This window comes from Triturus cristatus, chromosome 6 (assembly GCF_964204655.1).
Source record: "Triturus cristatus chromosome 6, aTriCri1.1, whole genome shotgun sequence".
NCBI classification, from domain to species: Eukaryota; Metazoa; Chordata; class Amphibia; order Caudata; family Salamandridae; genus Triturus; species Triturus cristatus.
In genome coordinates, this window is record NC_140589.1 from 534,965,147 (window position 1) to 534,991,512 (window position 26,366).

At 45.9% G+C, this 26,366-nt stretch overlaps 1 protein-coding gene across 1 annotated transcript in view; it reads right to left on the reverse strand.

Annotated features, from left to right (window-relative positions):
- IMPG1 (interphotoreceptor matrix proteoglycan 1) overlaps nt 1-26,366 on the reverse strand; it is a 1,638,967-nt gene that overhangs the window by 1,219,550 nt on the left and 393,051 nt on the right. The gene's annotated exons all lie outside the window — the stretch shown is intronic.

The following is a 26,366-nucleotide window of genomic DNA, read 5'->3' on the forward strand; positions in this document are numbered from 1 at the left end:
CTGAGTGGATGATAGTGAGAAGATTATTTGAGTATTAGCAGCATAGGAGAATAAAGTGAGACCACACTTTTCCACCAGGTTGGCCAGAGGGCGAACATAGATGTTAAAAAGTGCTGGGCTTAGAGCTGATCCTTGATCCCGTACATCAATGAATGACACATGAAGGAGGTGCTCCCCGAGGGGACCTGGAATTTTGTGCCCTTCAAAAAGAGGAAAGCCAGATGAGTACCATTCTGTGGAGCTCCAACTGTGCCAGTCTCCATGTGATCATGTCATGGGACACAGTATCAAAGGCAGCGATGAGATCAAGTACAATCAGCACTGTCGTCTCACTCTCATCTAGGAGCCGCCTGATATGCTCTGTGATCCCAAGGAGCACAGACTTGGTGCTGTGTCCTGCTCTAAACCCTGACTGGGAGGCATGTAAAAAACATTGGGACTCCACAAAAGGGGAAAGTTGTTTTCAAACATGCTTTTCAAGGATTTTGGACATGATGGGGAGCAGAGAAATGGGCCTTTAATTGGAAAGATCCAAATTGGTGCCCGAGCTTTCTGCAAATATAGGTATCTAATTTAGTAATGAGTATGGGAGGCACCAGGTTAATGGTAGGAATGTACTCTCAGCTTGCTGTATTTCCCTCTCTTTTTGGCCCCATACTCTTTTTGCAGAGAGAGTATGGTCCTCTACTTTTCATCGCAGGGTACAGTCCAGTTGTTGGGTGGTTGTCATTTACCACCTGCCCAACTGGCTATAATACACAGCTTCAGGTGCAGACACACATTGGACTTTACAAAAGTTGATCCAAAGGCAATCTCGTCTGTGGCCATCCATGCTCAAATGGGCCTAGGGGCCAGGAACCCTGCTCAAACCAATGGCCAGCATCCGTAGTATGGTAGAGGACAGCTCTGGCTTGGCATCCAACTAAGGAAGCTTGCTGTAGCTACAGTTTTAAGACATTTGACACCTCTAAGATCTGTACTCACTGTCGATTTCCATTCATACCTAATATTAAGGTTGACAATCAGCCAGCCATTTTCTCAAATAATAGTCTATTGAGCACCTTCCGCAGTGCTATTTTAATTGTTTCTCTCAACTCAAACATAAATTGGAAATCTTTGATATGCTTTTACATCTCAACTTGGATGCTCTCTTTCTAACTGAGACATGGCTTAATCTACACTCAACACCAGACATAGCATTGGCCCTCCTAGCTAGTGTTTCAATTGCTAGCTATGACTGCTTAAATAGACAGGGTGGAGATATGACATTATTTAGAAGACTCACCATACTTGCTTTATGAGTTCCCTTGAAGTCCCAGGATATGGAGGTATTGTTTTCTCTCTGGCAGACAACATATCTCATTATGCTATGAAATATGCCAACTTCACAATAGTGGGAAATTTTAACCTTCATTTTCATGACCCAAAGATACTTCTGCTGGTAATATTCTTCAGAGTTGGAGGCCCCTTAGTTTATTCAATCGGTGCAAGCCGTTACTTACAAGGCAGGTAACATACTGGACTCTGTCTTCTCTAATCAATCTTTCTTTCCTCAGAAGCTCATTTCCGTCTAGTTGGATAGATAATAATTTCATACCTTTTAAAATCTCCGTTAAGCACAGGCTTCATCCCTGTCGGCTACTGATGCTGCCAAGGAGACCTTTGTCTAAATTTGACTTCATTGATTTGTGCAAGATACTTCTGCTTCTCTTTACAGAACCAGAGGGCTTAGCAGTGTTATTTGACAAGAAAGTTAACTCTTCAATACATTTGCCTTTGATAAGACCCTTCTGCTATTTTGTGCCCTCAGATCTAAAATACATCCTTTATCTCCATGGTTTAATCAACATCTACTTGACCTTAAAACAAGAGGCTCAAAAAAATCATAGATATCAAAGAGTTTCCTAAATCCATCAAGTCGGCAAGACTTGCTCAGGTTGCTCAGAGATATTTGACAAATCTTGTCTATTAAGGATTTTTTTCTCATTGTGAAATCCCTGATGGATCCAGCTCAACAATCTCCCAGTTCCACTCTTTCGAAGGCAAAATGCATTGAGCTAGCAGTTTTCTTGAAAAAAAAAGAACTGACATCTGTCTTTTAAAAGCAATCTGAGTGCCGATTCTACTGGCACTGCATGAGCAAATGTTTTCACAGAGGAGCCTACTATGACAAATTATGGTCTGTTGGGCAGAGTCAAATTAGATTCTCTAGCTATGTCCATTAACTCTGACTCTGCACTTGACCGGGCTCCTCTGTGGATATTAAAGCAGGCAAGCTCTGTCTTATCTCCCATTTTACTGGAGCTTTTCACCTATCTATAGTCATTGCTATGATCCCTCAGGCCTGCATGAATGCTATGGTTCTTCCATTACTGAAGAAAGCTGCACTTGTGCCATCTAAACTTGATAACTATATTCTGATTTTGTTAGTTCCATTCATAGTAAAATATCTTGAAATAAACATAAATATCCAATTATCAGACTATTTGAAACAATACTGCCATGTGCAGGCTTTTCAATTAGTTTTTACTGAGGCCATAATACTGAGCCTGCCCCCCTTGAGGTTAGGGAAGAGCTTAAAATCAATTTTGATCAGGGTGGGACTGCTGCTTTTATTCTTTTGAACCTGAGCGCAACATTTGAAATTGTGTCCCATCGATTGCTACTCAGGAGATTAGAAGAGTCGGATATTGAGAGTAGCTTTGAGTTGGTTTTCTTCCTACCTGGTGATCATTTGTTCCAGGTGTCGTCTAAATCTTTTGCCACACCTGTGTGGATGATTGATCATGGCATTCCACAGGGCTTGTCACTGAGCCCAAGGCTCTTTAACATGTATGTTTGTTCTTTAGCAGATATAGTGGAAGCTTTTGGTTTTTCTATAGTTTCTTATGCCAATGACACTCAGAACATCACGAGGCTGTCCCCAGACGGTGACAAAGGCCCGCTCAACTTAGGAACTGTTTACAATCGGTGGCATAATTTGTCTGAAATTAATTGGCACCAAAATTAGGTCAGGTTCTGATTTCGACATCTCCGGTTGCAAATGTGAGCATGTGGATTGATAATCAGCTCAACTCTGATCATCAGATCAAAATGCTGCCAGCATGTTGCTTTGGCCTTGTGATATGTTTAAGGAAATTTCTTTGGTCACTCCCTAATAATACACATAAGACTGTAATTCAGGCTGTGATTAAATCTTTCGTGGATCATGGAAACTTACTGTAGCTGGGAGTCAGTAAAGCGCTCATCAGCGGAATTCTGATTATTCAGAATTGCACAGCCCAACTTTTGGGAAGCCTGCCCAAGCATTCCCACATATCAACCTAACATAGGGATTTCCACAGGCTCTCAGTGGTTATGTGCATTCAGTTAAAAGCTCTCTGCTTTGCTTCCAGAGCCCTAGCTCATTCAGGCTCGGTTTTGCTCTGCCGTTTGCTGTCACTTTTTTCACCTCAAAAGTTCCTCGCTCTTTCCATTGCAGCCTGGATCAGGTTTCACAATTTAACCGAGCCAGCCTAGAAGGAGCCAACAGGTGAATAGTTACCAGTAGCAACTTCACTCTTGTGAATTTTGTTGGACAGCATTTACATCTAGTTGTAAATCTCCATTCAGAAATGGTGCAAAGGAAAAAAGTAGAGCGTTATTACAAAGTGTAAATATACATGTGAATAAATATACATGTTTTTTCACCTTTGTGAATCAAGCCCAGCATGTGAGAACTACCTCATTCCTTCACATCTTTGACAGCCTACCACTTTGAGAGATTTTTCTCTATAGTTCCGATGGTTTTGCAGAGACAGGGACAAATCTTGGTTCTCAGATCTCCTGTAGGTTAGAAGTATGTAAACAACCATAAGAGATGGCCTTCATAGTAGGAGGCTTTATGCATGCTACTTTGTTACATGGAAAGCATGTGGAGGGATAACATTGATGGGGTAAGATGATCATCTATAGTTTGGTTTAGGCATAGCCTGGCTGCCTGGGTTTTGAAACTTTCCATATTTATGCTTTTTCTGGCCCAACAGTGATGAAGTTGCAGTGGTCCAGCCTGGATGTGTGACTCCTTGACCACTGGGTCAAGGCCAGCACTCTCCCCAGCAGCTCCGCCTGTTTGTCAGTCTCCAGCCTCCAGCTTGGTGCCTGCCATCAGGGTTCGAGCCAGTAGCCCTTCTCTGTGCCGCTGCTCCACCCCTGCAGTTTGCCAGTTTTTTGTCCGCTAGAGCCCCCCGCCCCTCATCGTTGCCTTGTGTGCCTGCATTCTGTGCCAGTTCTTTGTCTTTGTTTTTCTCCTGTTTTTACTTAGTGCAAGTTTGTTTCTGGTTTTTCTGACCTCCCTGTGGGCCTGCTCTGTTTTTCCCGCCGCTGCTGCCCCTGCGGCCCCGCCCCCTGATCCGGCCCGCTCCCACCCCCTACCTCTGATCCCGCCCCCTCCCCTTCATATGGCGACCACTGCGTGGTCGCGCAGATGGCGCGCCCAAGGCAAGCCCGTCTGCGCCTGGACCGCGCCCAGTGCCAGACCTGCTGGCCACCGCGAGCACCACAACTCCTGATGCCGCTACGACGCTAACACCCTCCACGTACTCAATGCCGGCCGATCCTCCACCTGCTTCCAGGCCACCTTGAAGCTCACCCACGGACCCTTCACCTGCCGTAACTGCAGCTACACCAGCCAGCGCACACCTGCACATTCTGCCCATCCCACTAAAGCAAACGCATACTTCTCAACACCCGCTCAGTCCACAAGCACGGCGTCGAACTCTGGGAACTACTTGATTCATCCTCCCCAGACGTCGCCTTCCTGATGGAGACATGGATGAACGCCTCCTCGGCGCCGGACATAGCTTTAGCCATCCCGGGCGGCTACAAGATCACCCGCAGGCACCGAAACAACAAACCAGGAGGAGGAATCGCCATCGTCCACAGGAACACCATCAGAATTTTGACCAACACCAAAGATTCCCTCAGCATGGCTGAACACCTACACTTCCAAATCCACGTCAATCACAACACCACCCTCAGAGGAACCCTCATCTACAGACCCCCGGGACCCCGACCTCAGTGCAGCGACTCCATCACCAACCTCATCAGCACACGCGCCCTCGCCTCCACAGACTACATCCTCCTCGGAGACCTGAACTTCCACCTTGAGAACGCAAACTACAGCAACTTCACAACCTTGATCGACAACCTCACCAACCTCAGACTCAAACAGCTCGTCACGACACCCACCCACTCCGCCGGACACACCCTCGACCCTATCTTATCCGCCAGCAATCACATCACCTTCAGCCACACCACTGAACTCCATTGGACCGACCACCACTGCATCCACTTCTCCTTCAAGAAACACACTGTGCACAACCAACCACAATGAATCCCATACCGCAGCTGGAACAAGGTCACTGAAGACCAGCTTATCACCACCCTAGCCTGAGGCCCTGCTCCCGAGCCCTCTGACACCAACACAGCGGCCCACAACTTCAGACAATGAATCGACGACTGCGCCAACACCCTCGCCCTGATCAGGAATCCTTCAAACAGGCGCACTGACATGAGAACCATCTGGTTCAACGCTGAGCTCCAGACTTCCAAGCAAACCTGCCGAAGACTCGAGAAGCAGTGGTGCCACGACCAGACACCAGACAACCACGCAGCCCTCAAGAACACCAAACACAAGCACCACCAACTCATCTGATCCACCAAAAGGACCTCCTTCAAGGAACGCATCGACAACAACGCACACAACAGCAAAGAGCTCTTGAACATCGTGAAAGAACTCGCCACCCCCAGCTCCAGCTCCAATGACATCCCACCATTCCAAGAACTCTGCGACTCCCTGGCCACCTTCTTCCACCGCAAGATCACAGACATCCACGACAGCTTCGACACCCAGACACCGACGACAGATGCTGGCACCCCCCCTGACTCAACGCCCACCAAACACACCGGCCTCCTGCTCTCCTGGAACAACGTCAACGACGAAGACACCATCAAAATCATGAACACCATCCACTCCGGCTCATCTTCTGACCACTGCCTCCACTACATCTTCAACAAAGCAAACTCCATCATCGCACCCCACCTCCGGAAGATCATCAACAGCTCCTTCGAGACCGCTACCTACCCGGAGATCTGTAAACATGCCGAGATCAACGCCCCACTCAAGAAACCCAAGGCGGACCCAAAGGACCTCAAGAACTTTCAACCCATCTCCCTGCTCCCGTTCCCGGCGAAAGTCATTGAGAAGACTGCCAACAGACAACTGACCCACTTCCTTGTAGAGAACAACATCCTGGACTCCTCCCAATCTGGCTTCCGAAGCAATCACAGCACCTAAACCGACCTCATCGCTGCCACTGACGACATAAGGGCCATGCTGGACAATGGAGAAACCGTGGCCCTCATCCTCCTGGACCTCTCGGCTGCCTTCGACACCGTCTGCCACCACACCCTGCGCACACGTCTCCACGATGCAGGGATACGTGACAAAACCCTGATCTGGATCACCTCCTTCCTCACCGGCAGAACCCAGAGAGTCTGCCTCCCCCATTCTGATCCAAAGCCACCACGATCACCTGCGGCCTACCCCAAGGATCCTCCCTCAGTCGGACCCTTTTCAACATCTACATGGCACCTCTCGCAAACAGCGTCCAAGCGCACCACCTCAACATCATCTCGTACGCCGACGACACCCAGCTGATCCTCTCCCTCACCAAGGACCCAGCCACCGCCAAATCCAACCTCCATGAGGGAATGAAGGCCGTCGCAGAATGGATGAAGACCAGCCGCCTGAAACTGAACTCTGACAAGATGGAGGTCCTCATCCTTGGCTCCAACCCCTCCGGATGGGACAACTCTTGGTGGCCAACCGCCCTGGGATCTGCACCCACACCCACCAACCACGCACGCAACCTGGGGTTCATCATGGACTCATCGCTCTCAATGACCCAGCAAGTCAACGCCATCTCCTCCTCCTGCTTCAACACCCTCCACATGCTCCGCAAGATCTACAGATGGATCCCCACCAAAACCAGAAAGACGGTCACCCAAGCCCTCATCATCAGCAGGCTGGACTACGGCAACGCCCTCTACACAGGAACCATGGCCAAACTCCAGAAAAGACGCATACAAAATGCCTCCGCACGCCTCATCCTCAGAATCCCCTGCCACAACCACATCACCGCCCACCTGAGAGACCTGCACTGGCTTCCAGTCAACAAGAGGATCTCCATCAAGCTCCTCACCCATGTATATAAAGCACTCCACAACACAGGACCAGCATACCTCAACAAACGACTCACCCTCTACAGCCCAAACCACCAGCTTAGCTCTGCTGATGTCACCCTCGCCACCGTCCCGCGCATCCGCCAAACGACCGCCGGCAGCAGATCATTCTCCCACCTCGCGGCCAAGACATGGAACACACTCCCCACCCACCTGCGACAGATTCAGGACCTGCTGACCTTCAGGAGACTTCTCAAGACCTGGCTGTTCGATCAGTAGCTGCTTCCTCTTCCCCTTCCCCTCTAGCGTCTTGAGACCCGCACGTGTGAGTAGAGCGCTCTACAAATGTTTTGATTGATTGATTGGATAAGACAAATCCTCTTGTGAGTTCAATGAAATGATTGATTTGTAGAACTTGGCAAAGCTTTCTCACCATGACTAGCTGGAAATAAATTTGTCTGCAGAGTGAATTTGAGGCTTAGAGAACTTGTTGGACTTGGCCCTCTCTGCAAGTTTACCCCCAACCATTTTGCCTTCAACCCTCCTATTTTTTGCTGATTTCATTTTAGTTGGCTCTAGGACTCTGTGCACTTTACCACTGCTAACCAGTGCTAGAGTGCTTGTGCGCTCTACCCTAACCATGGTAAAATTGGCTTATACCTAATTGGCACATTTAATTTACTTTTAAGTCGCTTTAGAGTGGTATACCATATACCCTGGGTGTGTAACCTAAATTCTACTAATGGACCTGCAGCCCTTATTCAGCCACCCACTGAAGTAGCCCCTTAAAACATGTCCCAGGCCTGCAATTGCAGCCCGAATGCAGTTTTAAAAATGCCAATTGACTTGGCAATAGAATCCCCTTGCCAGATCTTAAACTCCCCTTTTATTGCACATAAGTCACTCCTAATGTAAGCCCTAGGCAACCCATGGGACAGGGTGCATTTCTATTGAATGGTTGGACATGTATTTTCAAGTTTTACATGTCCTGTTAGTTAGAAACTCCTAAATTTGCTTTTCACTATTGTGAGGCCCACCTGTCCCACGGGGCTAACATTAGGTTGCCTCATTACATTTAATAAGTGCTATCTTTGATAGGAACAGGTGAGCATTTCATTTTTAGTATCTATGAGATTGTAATACAAATTTCTCTTTAAAGGTATAGTAGGATTTTAAATTACAGTTTTGTAAATACCACTTTTAGAAAGTTGGAGTTTTGCCATTAGGTCCCTGAATCCTGTGCAGGTCGCATGACTGGGAGAAGATGCCACTTTTTGAATTCCTCCCTGATAGTCACAAAATAGAGGGATTAGAAGTGCCTGAATGGGCCATCCGCTGGCAGAATGGGTGGGGTGAAGCTGAGTACTTGTCAGTAAATTGCTTCCCTCGTTTCACAGCTCCGCCTGGTAGCTGTTGCCCCCTGGCCCCTCCAGGTCCTGAGTTTGAAGCCCTCATCCCTGGTGGTCCGGTGGGAGCATCTCTGCTCCGCTCTCTGCCCTTTGTTTTTATGATGTTTTGCCTTTTTGCGCCTCTGCTCTTTTTTCACGTTCCATTTTATCTATTTATTGCTTTTCTTATCCGTTATTGCTTTTTTTCACTTTCTCTTATTTCTCCACTTTTTGCACCTTTTTTCCCTTTCCTTGACCTTGCTGCTGCTCGTCCCCCATGGCCTAGCCCACCTCCAGTGCCATTTTGCAGCTTCCCACCTCCCCGCTGTCCAGCCCTCCCCAAACACTACTTGATGGCAGCCACAGTGCAGTGAAGTAGCGATCTTACTGACCTTGTCAGTAAATTGCTTCCATTGCCGCACAGCTCCCCCTGGTAGCTGTTGCCCCCTGACCCTTCCAGTTCCTGAGTTTGAGGCCGTCATCCCCGGCGATCCAGTGGCGAGCATCTTTGCTCTGCTGCTGTTCTCTGCCCTCTTTTTTCTGCTGTCAGTCTTTTTGCTCCTCTGCTCTTTTTTCACCTTTCTTTTTATCTATGTATTGCTTTTCTGATCTATTATTGATTTTTTCACCTTCTCTTATTTCTCCTCTTTTTTGCACCTTTTTCCTTTTCTGTGCGCTTGCCACTGCTCATCCCCTATGGCTCGACCCACTCCAGTGTCGTTTTCCTGCCTCCAAGCTGTCCAGCCATCACCAAACACTACTTAATGGTGGCCGCTGTGTAGCCGCTGGCAGCCAAAAGCAAGCTCATCTGCGCCTGTCTACGCCTGGATCACGCCAAGCGACACAGATCCTGATCTTCATACCATGCACCACAATGACTCCAGCCCCCTCCACATCCTCAACACTGAATGTTCCCCTGTCTGCCACCTTGATCAGTGAAGAACACCCAAGGCATGTTTCACCTGCCGCTAATACACCTTTGCCTGCCTCTGCACACCAGACCCACCAACTGCACGACGCTCAAGAACCGGCCCAACCACCTCAGATGCATCCTACTCAACACCTGCTCCCTGAAAAGACACACTGTGGAGATCTGAGACCTGCTCGACTCCATATCTCCAAAGTCACTTTCTTTATGTAAACATGGATTAACCTCACCTTAGCCCCGGACATTGCAACGGCCATCCCTGATGGCTACAAAATCATCCACATGGACCGCATCAACTCTCTGGGAGGAGGCATCACCATCACACACAAAAACACCCTCTGCCTCACAACCATCTCTGAAGAACACTCACCCGGCATGGAGCACCCCCACATCTAGATCCAGATCAACCAGAATGCCACCCTTTGTGGCACCCTCATCTACAGATCTCCCGGACCCCTCTTTCCCTTCAGGGAAGCTATAGCTGACTTCATTGCTCAAAATGCTCTCACTTCAGTGGACTACATCCTCTTCACTACCTCAATTTCCACCTGGACAATCTCAATGACCACAATACCTCATCCCTACTGGAGAAATCTGCCACCATCGAACTCAAACAACTGGTCACAATGCCACCCCTCTCAGTAGGACACATGCTTGACGCCATCTTCTCCGTGAGCAACAACATCTCTGTCAGCCACACCTCCGAGCCACACTGGACTGGCCACCACTGTGTCCATTTGTCCTTCACGAAAACCACTGTATGCTACCACACTCGCCGCAATCCTCGCAGAAGCTGGAACAAGGTAATCGAAGACCAGCTCACCATGATCCCTAGCAAAACCACACCACCGACATCCATGGATGCCAACACCTCAGCAAGCAACCTCCACTGCTGGATCTCTGATTGTGCTAACACACTGGCTCCCCTAAGGACACCCTAATGCAAGCAGCCCTCCAAGAAACACACCTGGTTCTCCCCTGCCCTCCAAGAGTCCAGGTGCACCTGCACATAGCTCAAGAAAAGATTGAGGAGCAGCAAGATCGTGGCAGACCATGCAGCCTTCAAAACCGCCGTCACTGCACACTACCATCTCATAAGGACAACAAAGAAAGCAGCCATCCAGGAACAGATCAACCGCAATGCACACAACAGCAAGCCACTCTTTGTCATTGTCAAAGAATTCGCCAAACCCAGCACAGAAACCACATCCTGAACCTCTCCCAATCGGGCTTCAGAAGCAACCACGCATGAGACTACTCTCCTTGCCACTACAGCTGACATCTGCCCCCTCCTCAACCAAAGCGAAACTGCTGCCCTCATCCTCCTGGACCTCTCAGCTCCCTTCGACACGTCTCCCATCACACCCTCTGCGCAAGACTCCACGACACCGGCATCGGCAACAAAGCCCTAGAATGGATCCGCTTCTTCCTCACTGTTCAAACACAGAGTCAGACTTCCACTGTTCAACTCAGACAACACAGAGATCAGCGGTGCAGAGCCTCAGTGCTCAAACCCCCCCACCCACCCACAGACCACACACAAAACCTCAGCATCAACCTGGACTCCTTTCATTCAATGAATCACCAAACCAATGACATTTCATACTCCTCCTTCCACACTCTTCAACTGCTGTGTAGATCTTGATGTGGATCCCCACCGAGCCCAGGAAAATTGTCCCCTATTCGCTCATCAGCAGCAGGCTCGACTTTGGCAATGCAGTCTATGCTGGCACCACCCAAAAACCCCAAAAGAAACTGAAGAACATCCAGAACGTCTCTGCCAGAATCATCCTGAACATCCAACGCTGCAGCCACATCACTGGCTACCTGAGAGACCTTCACGGGTTACCTATCAACAAAAGAATTACCTTCAATCTCCTTACACACGTCTACAAAGCCCTCCACAATGCCGGATCTGCATACCTCAATCACCGCCTCTCTTTCTACACTCCCACCAGACATCTCCGCTCCGACGAACTGGCCCAGGCAACATCCTTTACAGCGAGGTTTTTACCAGGTTGTACCTTTACCACACATTTTTTACCACACATGTTTTTAAAACGCATATGCTTTTACTAGGTATGCCTTTACCACTTATTTAAAGTAAGTTCAAGGCATGGGTTGGTCTCCCTCAACAAATACATTGTTTATATATATAAATAAATAAACAATGCGTGTTAAAGGCATTGGTTGTAAAAGAATATTCGATCTAAAAAAATGTGTGGTAAAAAATGCATGGTAAAGGCATGTAGAGTATTTCCCTGCGTTGTTCCATCATACAACCAACTGGCCCTGGCCACCCCCCATGGATCCACAAGACCATGGCTGGAGGAAGATCCTTTTCCTACCTCGTTGTGAAGACCTGGAACTCCCTGCCTTTGCAGCTCAGGCAATCATAATCACTGCGCAATTCAGGAAGGACCCCAAGACCTGGCTCTTTGACCAAACTGCAGATCCACCCCCCCCCACTCTGCAACTTGAGACCCTCACAGGTAAGTAGTTGCGCTTTATAAGAAACCTGATTTATTGATTGATTGACTTGCAACTGAATAGGCTGTTCTCTTCCTGCACACAAAGGGCTTGTCACCACTAACTTTTCCGTGCAGCCAGCCTGGAGCCAGGGCAGGAGAGTCAGGAAATTCAAAGCACTTCAGAAAGCAACCTTTAGAAACTTCTCCTACTTTAAAGAGGCAACAGGTACAAAATACAGCCCTCAAACCCACTCTTCAGTTCACTTTCTAGACCTGTGAAGAACTTGCAGAGGACTGCCTGCTGCTCTGGACTGCTGTCTATTCCACAAGACTGCTTTGCTGTCTGGAGCCTACCTTGAACCCTCAGAGCCCTGCTCTGCTGCTTGAGCCATGCTTCATCACTTGAACCCATCACTAACAGAGTGACTCCAAGGGCTTGTTTGCTGACCTCCTCATTAGAACTTTAGTGACATAAAAGGCTCCCACCATCTTGAACCCACACCTTGACTCAACCTAAGAGAATATTAACCCCCGAGGTGGTGCCACTTCCAGTCCTAGACCCTTGGTGTTGGTGATTAAGGTGCCCAGATAGCCAAAATCCAAAACTAGGGACTTACAAATTGTTTGGCTAAAAACTTCTCTGACAAAGGACAGGAGACTGGGACCACCCTGCTTGTCTTTCCAGCCAAGGTGCATCGCTGGTCAGCCTGACTTCATGGCAGCTCCCGCTATGTTGTTCTGTGCAGCAGCAAATCTTGTTCAGTGGTCCTTCGCCAAAGGGCTATCTAGATCCTTGAAACTTTTGTTGGCTAAACCTGCCTGCCTCGTCCCACTGGAGATTTCCGACTTCCACAACGTGACTAAGTCTGAAGGTAAAAACTCCTCGATGGTGAAGCTCCCTCCTTGGGCACTGCTTGCAGACTTGCCCCACTGAACTTCACCTTTGTAGAACTTTTTCTCAAAAATGTCTTCTAAGTTCGAAGGTAAGTGCTGAGTCCAAATTACTCATTGTATCTGATGTGCACTTCATTGTGGTCGGCCATACTTTGACCTGGTCTCGCATAACTAGATGTCTGCTGTCGGAGCTTCGCTCTTTTAGGCACTAGATTTTACTAAAACTTCAAAAATTCATAACACCAGTTCTACTGATTGGAGTTTTGTTGTCAAATAACTAATTGAAATGTACACTGTTTTTTATATATTGATGTCAAATTTTTCTTCTGTTGTGCTTTTGTATGAAGTTACCAGTGAGTTAAGCATTGGTTTATTTAGTGAATATTATGGTTCACTATGACGGGGATGTTGGCTGTCTTGAACAGGGGTCACCCCTCTTCAACCGACAACCCAATTTCCCACAGAACCTGTAAGTATTGGAAAGATATCTATTATTTATTTTTTATGTGGTTGTTATCTCAACCTAGACATGACAAGGGTAATTCTGGGTTTACATGAATCTTGGATCCGATGATGTCATCCATAAGAAAATGTATTCTAGGCTTCCTAAACATTATTAACTGAAGTTATTAAAGGTTTTTCTGTTTGAGAAAAGCACAATTTTTCATAATAATGGCTCCAAAATAAACATTTAAAATAAAAATTATATAATGCGCAATTTGAATTATGGGCCAACAAAACCATCTCAGGGTTTTGTTGTACTTTATAATCTGCTCATCCTACTGCCTTATCACGTATTATGTCCCCAGAAACCCTAAATGGCATTTCAAAATTTTGATAAACCAGTATCTGCTGTTTACCTTTTGTATATGTGATAACTATTACACAATATGTGTATGTGACAACTATTACACAATATGAAGACAACATACCTGACAAATTAACTGAATCGATCTCGTTTTATTTATCGACCATGGAAGGAGGAAGGATAAGCAGTAACAAAGTATTTACAAATATAAATCGAAGCAGTTCTTAGCTATTATGATGTTTATACATCAAAAACAAACAAACTTAATTTTATTCATTGATTTGGGTAACTACTGATTTGGCAAATTCCATTCCTTAATGATTTTGTGCTGCAAACCTCTTCCCTGTATGTTACAACCTTGCAAATCTCCAAACCAAGCCAATTCCATCTGAAGATTCAGCTGGCAGTGTGGTGTAGCGTCCTTCCCTTCCCGGTAGCATGCAAAGAATCTCGCCACACACGAAGCTCAGTATTACACATCTTTCTTCTATAGAGTGTAATCATTAGCTTACATGTACTGCGTCATGAATTTTATCAACCAAACCTTGGGGCTTATTTATGAGCCCTTGTGTCACTTTTGCGAAGCCGGTGCGTCACTTTTTGTGAAGCACCAGCTGCGTAAAAAATGTGCCTTGTTGCACCATATTTACAAAGGGACGCATCTAGGTAGATGCGTCACTTTTTAAATCCCTGCGCAACATTATACCTGCGCCAGGTATAATGTATGCAGGGGGGGTGCTCCGACACAAGAAAGGGTCATAGAAGTGTCACAGTGAAATCTTTAAGATTTCACTGCACCATCTCTAGGACGCAAATGTGTCAATATCTTACGCCTGCCTAATGGCAGGTGTAAGACTGACATGTGCACATTTCACATGGGACTTGCCCATGTGTAATGACCCATTGCTGGAGTTGCGTCACTTTTGTGACACACTCCAGCAATGCGTCATTTTTGCGCCAACAGATAAGTCAGAAATACTGATGCATCTGTAACTCCTTGCGACATAATACATCATACTGTAACTATGAAGCATCATTGGTGTTGCAAGGAGGGTGCAATGAAAAGTGAAGCATCGCTGTTTTCTCGCAGTGTTGCGTCACTTTTCATAAATGAGGATGCTAATCATTTACGTCAATAGACTACGGAATCCATTAGGGACCAGAGGGTACACAAGACACTAGATCGCCCACTTTGTTAAAGAAAAAGTACAAACAAAACATATATACTGTTATGTACTCCAATGTACACCAATCTAGGCCTAGGCAGCTACACAACCTTTTACTTGCATATGTCCTACCTTGGTCTGCATAACTGCTCTAGCACTGACCTTTTGCCCATTTATGTGCTGAATAAATGTCGATCAGTTTCTTGGAAACTTGCCTCATTTATTATGCATGAGGATTCTTAGAAAAGTCCCTGCACATGACATACATAGCACCATGAACATATTCTGTGTAAAATGACATGGTCATCTTCTACCTAGGGCGAAAGAATTACTTTGCATAATCGCAGTTATTTTTCTAGCTTCATTTGCATAATCGTACTTACAACACATCAATTATGTAAGGAATCTCGAGGCTATCTTTATAGTATAAAAGACCCATACCAACACTAGATAGGTGGAGGAGAAGGTTTGCGCTGAGACTAGACGCTGAGGTCCTGGCCTGCAGCAGTTCCAGCACGCATTAGACACCATCCTAAACTATCATAGAATTAAATTAGGCATATCCACATTAGGCCCAAACCTCATTAGCATAAACACATTACGCACCAGGCCTCAGCAGCATAAACACATTATGCATAAACATCCTAAACATAAACACATTATGTCATAGGCATCACAAGCATAAATCACGTTACACAATCACATTAGGCATAAAACACATTATGTAGCTTTACCAATCTCACCCACAATGCCCCTAGGTCATTTAGTCTTTCACCTGGGCCCTAAACACCCTTTCTCCAGAATGTCAGGGCTTGGCTGCCAATGCAGAAAATTCCAAAGTGCGCAATTGCATAGGCCTAAACGTTGCAGCTGCCACTAATTGCTGTGCACCTGTGCAGATCACTGTGGGCACCAATGGAAAAGGGGCACTTGCACTTCTGTGCCCTCTGGGCCCCCACCGGGGCCCTGCAAACAATGTGCCCCCAAACGTTGCAGCTGCCTGCGCTCTCGCAGGGCAGCTGGGATCAGCTGTGAAAACACGGGCATCACTGTGTCTCTGGACCCCCACTGGGGCCCTCTCAATTAATATAGCACATCGTTGCAGCTGCCCGCTGTGGCGGCGTAGCTGTGGGTAATAAATCAATACTGGCACTAACGTGCCCTGGGTCCCCCACCGGGGCTCTTTAAACAACTGTGCCCCCAACATTGGAAAAAAGGCACTGGCACTACACGTGCCACCTGAGCCCCACTCCGGGACTCTTAGAAAACAAAGGTGCCCCCTTGATGCAGCTGCCCGCAAGTGCAGTGCAGCTGTAAAAACAAACAAAGACTGGCACTCGCAGTGCCTCAGGGACATCAACCTGGCCCCCACTCACCGGGACTCGGGGACTTCTCACCGGTCCCGCCTGCACCCGCTCCATGCAGTATCACGGGGGGAATCCCTACGACGGGGATTCCCTCTAAAAGGACAGGCAGCTCAGCACTGCGCAGCCCACGCTCTCCTCTTCTTTGGGAATTTGGGAAATAAAGCACAGCGCTCACGATGCAGCCCAGCGCTGCAGATGCCACAAAATAAAGACTCCTCTCTCCTGGGAGGATTAGAATATAGCGGTCACCAGGCGCTAGAGGCATCCAAAGTCCTTAGGTTCCTGGGTCATAGTTGGGCACAGGGAGGCCAGCACACAGGGCCCTCCACCAGGTAGGCAACCCCTTGTGGTGGTTCCTCCTGGGCCCCAGCAGCAACAAGCCCCAGCAAAGTCAAGAACAGCACACCAACCTGGGGTCACTTCCCCAACATTATATCACACAGTCCATTGTCTGCAGTATAGGGTTTGGGGGAACCAGATACAACTGGATAAGGGGGGATTTGGAGCACTCGGTTGACAGGGCTCCTCTTCTCCATTGTTAGGTGGGGGCTCGTCATCAGACACACCACAGGGGGGGCAGAGCCAGCATTCACTAGGGCAGGCACAATCCTATTCAGGGACCAGGGACTTCTCCTCCCACTACTACAAATGCAGATGTCCCATTCAGCCTAGCGCTGACTTACCCTGCCCCTCCTGGAGCCACACACACCTCACCAGCCCCTGTCACTCAAAAGCCAGACATGTAATTCACATCAGGCAGGCAGACACATAGCACACAGAGATGTCAACTTCTAAAAGTGGTATTTCTAAAATAGTTATAATAAATCTGCGCACACCATTGTGTAGCATTTATTATTACTATTCCAAACATACCAAACTTGACCAAGCTGCGCCTCTCATATCAGGAATTATCACTGAAACAATTATCAGGGAATCCCCAATGCATTCCTATGGGAGGGCAGCCCAACATTAGTGAAAAAACAAAACGGCTGTTTGTTTGTCAGTACCAGGACATGTCACTCACTTAAGGTACAAGTCCTATCTTTTACATACAATGCACCCTGCCCATAAGGCTAGCTAGGGCCTACCTTAGGGGTGACTGATATACAGTAAAAGGGGGGTCACGGACATGGCACACATTTTAGGTGCCATGTTACAGCGGCAGTAACACTGCACGCACAGACCCTGCAATGACAGAGGCCTGAGATAGGTTTAAGAGGCTACATTGGTGGGTGGCGCAATCAGCGCTGCAAGCCCACCAGTAGCATTTAATTTACCAGCCCTGGGTATATGGGATACCACTTGACAAGGGACTGACAGGTAAATTAAATAGGCCAAACAGGTGTAGACCAATATTACCATATTTATCACAGAGAGCACACCCACTTTACACTGGACAGCAGTGCTAAAGTGCCCAGAGTCCTAAAACCACCAACACCATGTCAGAAACAAGCGTAGGAGAAAGGCGAAAAGTTTAGGGATGACCCTGCAAAAAGGGCAAAGTCCAACACAGGCATTACACAATCCCATGTATTATATATAAGGATTACAAAATTAAATACAAAAACACAGTTTGACCAGTGAGCCAATTGTTGAAGAAGCTTCCTATTAAAATGTGCTTGGTGTGCACTTATATAAAGTGAATCTACCACTAGGAGGCAGAGACGTGATTTGAATAGAACAGTGCAAGTACTTTCCACCATATGCTGTGTACTTAGGCATGTGTAAATGTGACAAAGCCATAGTGCAAGCGTGACTTTAAGGTGATGTTGTTTTGGGAAAGGGCTCAATTAAGGATATTGAGCGTGGGAGTAATATCATCATGTTTGATTTATTCTGTTAACAGGGAAGTAGCTGTATGGAATGCAGAGGGTGCTGAGCATAACATTGGCATCTGTAAGTGTGAGAAGGATAAGGGCTTTTACGGTTGCACCAAAGGTGATAGCTGAGGTAGTATGGCTTGGAGTTACACAGAAAGCACATTTTGTGCAAAGCAGTTTGTGATTTTCTGCTTGCATGTTTGAAAGAGTGGGTTCTGACCTTCCTAAATCTTGATAGAGCTTGGGGGTTTTTTTCCGTTTGTTTTTTGTATATTAGCTCTGGGTATTCTCAGAGTTAAAATGAGCCTCACACACTGTTAGCATCTGTAAAATGGACTTGCGCGCTAATCACCGGTGCCTGACTTTTAAAAAAAGTACTGCTGCGGGGTTAAGTGGCTTTGTGCTGGTTCTACACAAACAGGTGTTTACCGACCTGTCCACATGTGTGCATGCAGAGCAAGTATAACTGTTATCTAAATCAGCCCTTTATCTACACACAGAAAGCCAGTCACGAATGGGGTTTTAGATACATTTTTGATGGCCTGTCCAGGCCTTATAATTTAATTGTGTATAAAGTGAGAAGGGGCTTGCAAAGAGAATATTCAGATAAATTAGAGAAACGAGATAAGCATACGTTAAATATAACCACCTTGACAAATGTGTGGTAGACAGAGAAAAATAGAAAATAGAAATAGAAATAATAGGTGAATAGGAGCTCAAATTAGCAAGAACATATCAATTGTAATCAAAGCTGCCAATTTTCCGTGTTTTCTGATTTTTGCAGACAGTTTAAATGCAGAGAGAAAACTAACTATTTTCCCATTTGCATTTATTTTTAAATATGATAAAACACAGAAAATTGTTTTCTGGAAGATTCTCACTAATGTCAATCATGCATGCCAGTTCAATAGCTGTGCAGACTGACAGGTAGAAGAGTTATAAAAAAGAAAATAAATATGTCCCAATGAAGCTTAAATAACTGCATGAGTTCAGCTGTAAAAGATGTTCTGCAATGCAAATGCTTGCAGATGACTGCACTGTACTGTAAATCACTAAAACTCATTGGATTTTCAAACACGAGTAAGCGTTTGTCGGTTAAATAAACTTGAAAATATACCCCTTGCAGCTTCATTTTTTTCACTAAGCGTACAATAAATATGGATAAATACTGACAGAATGAGCAAAAACCAAATTTGTATAAAAACAGATAGAAATGTCCAAAAAATAAATACCATAAAGCTGCAGCCCTAATTGTAATTCAATTTATATAGGATATTCACAAGCCCAAGAAAACATACCTATAAAACATATTGACTAATAAGATGTTTGCACAGACAAATCCAGCCAAACAACATGTATTTATAAAAATAGTTAGCCTGCTAACTAAACAAACAGCCACTATTCAAACTAAGCAGTATAGCTGTCTGGATGGTGGTCATTTGATTCTTTGTGATGATGCAAACGTTATGATGTTTCGGTTTCATATATTAATTTGTACGTAAGACCATCCTCAAGACATTCGGGTATTCCTAATGCATTGATACCTCATCAGTGCAGAAAAATAATAGATGCAGTATATAGTAATAGAGCTAAACGCAGGCAACTAACTGAAAAATGTGGGAACCTACCAGTGAAGACAAGGCTTTAAGTCAATGACCACATCTGTGCAAAAATTCGAACTGCATGGCCACACAAGAATAACAGAAAAAGTGTTGCAGAGGGCACAAAAGAGGGATAACACTCAAAAAACATCAGAGAAGGTCCACCACTGTCACCTACCAGTCACTCCACACATATAACAGTACTTACTTGCAACAAACTTGTCGAAGAGAACAACATTTCTATTGACACAAATATATGTTCAAGCCTATGAAACCAGTGGACCGGTTGGCTGGTGGATTTTTGGTTTTGCATTATTTTCCATAGTCAATCCTTAATTAGATTTTCGCTTTGAAATAAACTCCTGAGCAAAAACATTTCTGTGCTGGCCAGCAGGTACACCAAATGCTCGTCAGGATTTAAGGTGAGATGCATTTCACACGAGGAGCATGGCAGACAATCTGGAATTTCATAACATTAGGTAGTCTGGGTACCTAATGAAAAGTCGGGGAAGGGAAATGGTACAACAGATACTGGTTGTGATGGTGTACACAGCAATCAAGGGCGTCTCAGAACTAATGCTCAGGTAAACACAAAGTACACTGTAAAACCTTACCAATACATACAATCGCTAGCATATGCAACTCCAATGGCATCATAAAAATGATCTCTCTCTCTCTGTGAGAAAAGACTGTGAACAGCCCCAGTCATACCCAGAATTAGGCCCAGAGCTGAATACCTTAAGAGAGACTCAAGACCACTGAGACAGAGGAAGCAGCTCAACGGGTATTCAAAGTAGTTGCTAAAAGATTTAGCATGACAATTGAGAGGTTACCAGAATGGTGGGTTTGTTACACCAATAGCATAGTAGCTAACACAAGACGAGCATAGCAAGCAAAGGAGGGATCAAAAATGTAAGCCGTCAGGAAACGGGTAAAGGGTCTGGAAGGGCAAGGAACCACACGGAACAAAACAACAAAGCTGAGTGTATGGAATGCAAAGATGTGAACTGCATTTTAGTGAAGGAGCCAAAACAACAGGTAGATATTGCCAGGTACTAACCCCATTTGCACAGAGGTTATATACAGTCAGTGTCTCCTTGAAGGCCTGCACACAAACCGGAAGTGTTTGTCAAGCTATCCAGCATTCCAATCTTCATGGACGCCGGACTAAACTTCTACTAAACTTTAATGAGGACTGGAAGCCTGTTTGAATGAGTATCATACTTTATTGGAGAGATCTTTCTCACTTATCCTTTCAGTACTGACCTCTTGAAAAATCCCTCTCTTGGGGTTTTGTACTGGTACCTGTTTTTGTTTGGCTCTTCTGATGGAATTTAGAAAACAGCCAGGGTGATGCATACAAAAGGCCCGCTCCCATCATCTCTCCAAGACATCATCACTCTTCCAAGAGTTCAAATATTGAAGTTCGCGGAAAATGAACATGGGGATCGGGGACTGACTGTTGTGTCTAAGTTAGAATTAATTTACGTGTTGTAGCGTGCACTTTGTGGCATCACTGATGACGCTCGGAATCCCCGTGCGCCCATTTTGTTTAGTTATTTAGTGGCTCCCTGAACCCCGACAGCCGACGGGCTGTAGGTTACGCACCTGCGTTGCTACGAGAGGTACCAGACCTGATATGATTTTAGCAGCCTACACATGCAACCCCACACTCTTCCTACTCCCTGCTGACGAGCGGCAACTACCGCGAAACACGTGTCCAGGGATGGCTAACGCTACTCTGACTTGCACGCACCACTGAGCATAGGCGTACCCGCCGACGCTGACTACAGGGACCACAGTTCTTCGGGGTAACACGCTAGTGGGTGGAGCAGTGTGCGACCATTTTGTTTAGTTATTTAGTGGCTCCCTGAGCCCCGACAGCCGATGGGCTGTAGGTTAGGCACCTGCGTTGCTACGAGAGGTACCAGACCTGATATGATTTTAGCAGCCTACACATGCAACCCCACACTCTTCCTACTCCCTGCTGACGAGCGGCAACTACCGCGAAACACGTGTCCAGGGATGGCTAACGCTACTCTGACTTGCACGCACCACTGAGCATAGGCGTACCCGCCGACGCTGACTACAGGGACCACAGTTCTTCGGGGTAACACGCTAGTGGGTGGAGCAGTGTGCGACCATTTTGTTTAGTTATTTAGTGGCTCCCTGAGCCCCGACAGCCGATGGGCTGTAGGTTACGCACCTGCGTTGCTACGAGAGGTACCAGACCTGATATGATTTTAGCAGCCTACACATGCAACCCCACACTCTTCCTACTCCCTGCTGACGAGCGGCAACTACCGCGAAACACGTGTCCAGGGATGGCTAACGCTACTCTGACTTGCACGCGCCACTGAGCATAGGCGTACCCGCCGACGCTGACTACAGGGACCACAGTTCTTCGGGGTAACACGCTAGTGGGTGGAGCAGTGTGCGACCATTTTGTTTAGATATTTAGTGGCTCCCTGAGCCCCGACAGCCGACGGGCTGTAGGTTACGCACCTGCGTTGCTACGAGAGGTACCAGACCTGATATGATTTTAGCAGCCTACACATGCAACCCCACACTCTTCCTACTCCCTGCTGACGAGCGGCAACTACCGCGAAACACGTGTCCAGGGATGGCTAACGCTACTCTGACTTGCACGCACCACTGAGCATAGGCGTACCCGCCGACGCTGACTACAGGGACCACAGTTCTTCGGGGTAACACGCTAGTGGGTGGAGCAGTGTGCGACCATTTTGTTTAGTTATTTAGTGGCTCCCTGAGCCCCGACAGCCGACGGGCTGTAGGTTACACACCTGCGTTGCTACGAGAGGTACCAGACCTGATATGATTTTAGCAGCCTACACATGCAACCCCACACTCTTCCTACTCCCTGCTGACGAGCGGCAACTACCGCGAAACACGTGTCCAGGGATGGCTAACGCTACTCTGACTTGCACGCACCACTGAGCATAGGCGTACCCGCCGACGCTGACTACAGGGACCACAGTTCTTCGGGGTAACACGCTAGTGGGTGGAGCAGTGTGCGACCATTTTGTTTAGTCACGTAGAACAAGTTATAGGTTTATTCATTAAGTCATAAAGTCCACGTAGAACCAGTAGATCTCCTGTAAAGCCTCTGCTAAGCGCCAACTCCTCCAGTCCCACACACTCAACATTCCAAGTGACATCACTCATGGCTGAGCAGCAAGGGACAGAACAGTAATAAGGAAGATGCACCAACAACAACAATAGGTTATAACAGCTTCCAAAAGTAATCATAACAGATAATGGTGTACAATTCAAGTGTCAACTTATTGAGGAGTTCCTTAAACGTGATGGTATATTACATAAAGTCACCTCAATTTATCATCCCAGCGGGAATGGCGAATTAGAAAGGTTTAATAGGGTTATCAAAGACTATATCCAACTAGCCAATCTCAGAAATCAAGATTGGGTGGTAGGAATTAAGAAAATGGTTTGGATGTATCGGATTACGCCTACTGTTACTGGGTATAGTCCGTTTACTATCATGAAAGGACGTGTACCATTTACTAAAGACAACCAATGTTGGTTGAAACACTCTAGGGCACTTGAGTGGTCTCCAGAACATGTCATGAACAACATTAAATCTCACCAAAGAAAATATAAATTATACTATGACTCAAAGTATAACACTAAAGAAGTCAACCTAGCAGCTGGGGATTTGGTACGAGTTAAGTTACCTTTCAGAGTAAGGAAGGTGCAAAGCAAATTTTCGTAACCTTTAAGTGTAATTGAAATATTGAAAAATTTAGTTAAATTGTTAGATGGAAAAGTTTGGCATCTTAGCAGAATTGTGAAATGCAATGAAAAATCTGACAAGTGCATAGATATCCAAGAAGTCAGACAAGGGACGAGAAGTTTTCATTGGCTTGATTGTGGCAGTGAGAAATCTGACATTGTCCAATTCACTGCAAGAAGAAAATTTGGTACAGGATGAAGTTCCTTTAGTTTCTACTCAGATGGATTGTCCTCTTAATTCAGTACAGGTTGAAGAGGAAGTTTCTACTTCTCTTGATTCTGTAACTATTGAAGGTATACACGATTATGAAACTAATGATGATTCTGCTTCCTTAAATGATGATCACTCAGAATTGGTGGAAGCAATTGAATGTGGAATTGAGTCTGTTCCTGATTCTTCATCAATAGCAAATGATCTTGTCATCAACAAATTTGGGAGAATTGTGAAACCACCTGATTACCTAAATGATTTTATTACAGATTAGTTTATTAAGTTCTCTTTCCTTTCTTATTTTTTTTTCTCTTCCTTTCTACTGGTGCAATGTTAATTGTAGTATGTACTATGTAGTTAAGTCAACTGATATCACAATGTTATTATTAATTAACTTCTTTAATCTTTAAGGGTGAAGATGTGTTGTGTCTAAGTTAGAATTAATTTACGTGTTGTAGCGTGCACTTTGTGGCATCACTGATGACGCTCGGAATCCCCAAGTGTCATCGGTGATCAGTTGGAGATTTCACCGGTGAAGTGCAGCTGTGCGGAGCTGCGTTGCTGTGCTGGCTTCATCATCTTGAGCCTAATAAAATCTATTAACCTACAACGACTCACGGAGTGTTAATACACAAGACTGCCTCCACCTCAACCGCCTGTGAGCTGTATACTTATATTGAAGGTGTAGGAGCTACAGCCTTAGTTTGCTTAACCCTTTACAGATGAAAGATAGAGAAGGGGCATGTACATTGACGAGCAAACTAAGGGTGTCTCCATGAAGGCCTGCCCAGAACCCAGAAATGTCTGTACAGCTATTCACCAGCATTCCCATTTCCACATACGCCAACCTGACCTCTTGTCAACTTGAATGGGGGTTTGAAGCCTGCATGTCTGAGTATCAGCCCTTCTTCCTATTAACCCTGACTGACACTTCACCTCCTGAAAACTCCTTTCCCAGGGTTTTGTACTGGAACCTGATTATTTACTACTGATGGAATTTAGAAACGAGTTAGGGTCTGCACAAAAAATGCTAGCTCCCATGACCTCTCTGAGGCATCATTAACCTTCCAGAGCATCAAATATTGGAGTTTGTCAAAATTAATAGGGGAATCCAGGATAGCCTCTACATCAAACTCTTGTGAGACATCTACGTATATTGGCGGTGTAGGAGCTTTGATTTTTTAATCACAAACTTCCCCATGGACACATGAAATACTGAGTGAATTTTCCACCTTTTGGGCAACTGCATTTGAACTGTAGATTGTCCTATCATCTTGTGAATAGAGAATGTGTATTCATATCAAGGAGTAAACTGAAGGTGCCACTCGGGCATGAACAGGTTTAATGGAAAGCTGAACCTTTCATCCCACCACGGAGTTGGTCTATGACATTTATCAGCCAGTCTCTTATATGATGCCATCGCTTTCAAAAAATGTTGATAAACCAATCACCTAACTTCTTGATGGGTCTGAGAAGATGTGTTATAAATGCAACAGTTGTATGGGAGAGACAAGCAGGAAATGTTTGAGGATGAAAATCAGAAGAACAATAGAAGGGAGAGGATCCCATGGAAGAGTGTACAGTTATTGTATGCAAACTCTGCCAGGGAGATCCAATTACTCCATTCACTTGAGATGCTCCATTAATAGACAACAAAGATATTACTTTGTTCAGTTTCTCAATCTGTCCATCTGCCTGTGGATGATAGCTTGGTTGTGGAAAATGTTTTAATTCCCATGTCTTTAATTATCTTTCTAGAAATGTTCAATGAAACAAAGAGGTTCTAGACCAGCCTGTAGTCTTCCATAGCAGGAGACTACTCCCCAGGGAACAAAGATGGTGTGCAATTGAGAGAGAAACTTTTGCTGTGGACTGGGTGCTGAACAAGCTAAGAACCTACTTGTTTAGGACTCACTTTCGAGTTCAGACAGAACACAGGCTGCCTCAGATGGGTAATGCAGATGAGGAGTGAAAAGACTAAACTGTTGAGGTGGTCCATCTCCCAAACGGAATGGACTTTACGGTGGAACACCGCCCAGGCACAGAACACGCCAACACTGATGGTCTGTCCAGTGCAGAGAATTCCCAGGTGGGTGGGAGCTCTCCCTTCTCTCTGCTGAAGAAGGCATGTATCAGATCTGGCATCTTTCGGCGTGTTTCCCCAGTCTTTTTGCTTTCTGACCTCATGTTATTGATGCTGTGCTGGACTTCTCTTTTGTTACTTTAGTGTCTCTGCACACTTTTTCACTGCTATTCAGTGCTAAAGTGAAAGTGCTCATTCTGTAAATTGTGTTACAATTGACTTTCCATGATTGGCTTATTTGATTTACTAATAAGTCGCTAGTACAGTACACTGTGTGCACCCAGGGCCTGTAAATCAAATGGTGCTAGTTGGCCTACAGCACTGGTTGTGTCACCCACACAAGTAGCCTTTCAAAGGCTTTTTTCGATAGAGAGAATGATGGCGAGGCAAGATGGCGGTCGTCTGAGACTGCAGTGCGTACAAGAATGACCAGAGCTCCTTAGAAAAGAAGATATGTTAATTATGCTGAGCTAAAGATACCTGAATCCTTAAAGAAATGCTCCCAGAGTCTTGCGGCGAGGAGATAAACCCTATCAGGAAACAATTATATACCTTAGGGACTGTAATTGGGCTTACCATTTTAAGGTGTCTGGGGAGTGCTTACCTGGAGGTGGAAGCGAAGCAGAATCAACCG